Source organism: Myotis brandtii, unplaced genomic scaffold (genome assembly GCF_000412655.1).
Source record: "Myotis brandtii unplaced genomic scaffold, ASM41265v1 scaffold89, whole genome shotgun sequence".
In the NCBI taxonomy this organism is placed as follows: Eukaryota; Metazoa; Chordata; class Mammalia; order Chiroptera; family Vespertilionidae; genus Myotis; species Myotis brandtii.
The window spans coordinates 996,214-997,562 of record NW_005371645.1 but is presented as its reverse complement, the minus strand read 5'-3'; positions in this window follow the sequence as shown (position 1 = coordinate 997,562).

Genomic DNA, 1,349 nt, shown 5'->3' with positions numbered 1-1,349 from the left:
GGGGAAGGGGAAGGAGAAGGAGAAGGAGAAGGAGAAGGAGAAGGAGAAGGAGAAGGAGAAGAAGAAAAAGCCATAAAATAGATATTAGCAACTGTGTTTTTATCATGTGTCAATGCTTGCAATTTGAATCAAGGCAAGTTTAATGCTTCCTACAATAATCAAACAAGACTTAATAATCCTCAAAACAATGTGAGAGCTGTTACCATATATTGTAAACAATGTCCAGGTTTAACCAAAATTTCCCAGACCAAAAAATCATAGGAAAGTGACTCAGACTCAGGGGAAATAGCAGGGCCTGTGGTTGGATTTACTAGACAAACACCTTAAATCAGCTATCAGCTTCGAAAACTCTATCAGCTATATAATTCTCTTGTAATAATGGAAAGAAAAAAATTTCAAATGATTTAAGGAAAATATGACGTTAGTGAATACACAGATAGAATATCTAAAATATACATAAAAACAATAAAATATTATCAATTCTAAAGCTGAAAAGTACAATAAAAACTTCCTTGATGATTTAACCTGTAGCAAAAAATATTTCATAAACTTGAAATAAAGCAATATAAATTGACAAATTTGAAGAAAAGAAAAAAAGTTACACCTGAACAGAACCTTTAATATATAAAGGAATATATAATGTGCTCTTACATACATATGTTTATGTTTAGTCTCGTATATTTTATATATTTTTTATTCATTTTATGACTTTCTTGTTGCTTTTTCAGTCTCTTCCCCATGTTTGTAAAATATGGCCACAACAAAAGAGTTTAATAGAAATGAGGATCACCCTCTCTGTAGTTTCCTGCTTCTAAGAACTTCCCCCTAATTCCCAATATATAGTTAGAATTTATACAGTATGTCAGATGTATCATATATAATTTTATGTAATTCCATATATGTATTTAGAGTCCCAGGAGAAAAGAATAAGAAAAAAAGCAGAAAAAATATTTGAAGAAATAATGATTTAAAACATCACAAATTTTTTGAGAAAGATTAATTTACAGATTCAAGAGGTAAAAAGAACCCAATCAGGTTTAAATAAAAGAAAATAATTTCTAGACACATAATAGGCAAGTTGCTGAAAGCCTAAATTAAAGAGAAAATATTGAAAGCATTTGGAGAAAATGATAGCTTACAAACAGGAGAACAACAGTAAGAAAAATGGATAGCTTTTCATTAGAAACCATAGAAGTCAAAAGGGATTAAAAATGACATATTCATAGTGCTGAATGAAAAAATAAAACTGTCAACCAGAATTATATATCCTGCAATGGTATCCTTCAAAAAAGGAGGCAAAGTAAAGATGTTTAAGAAAATAAAAATCTGCAAGTATTCATTTGAAAGGA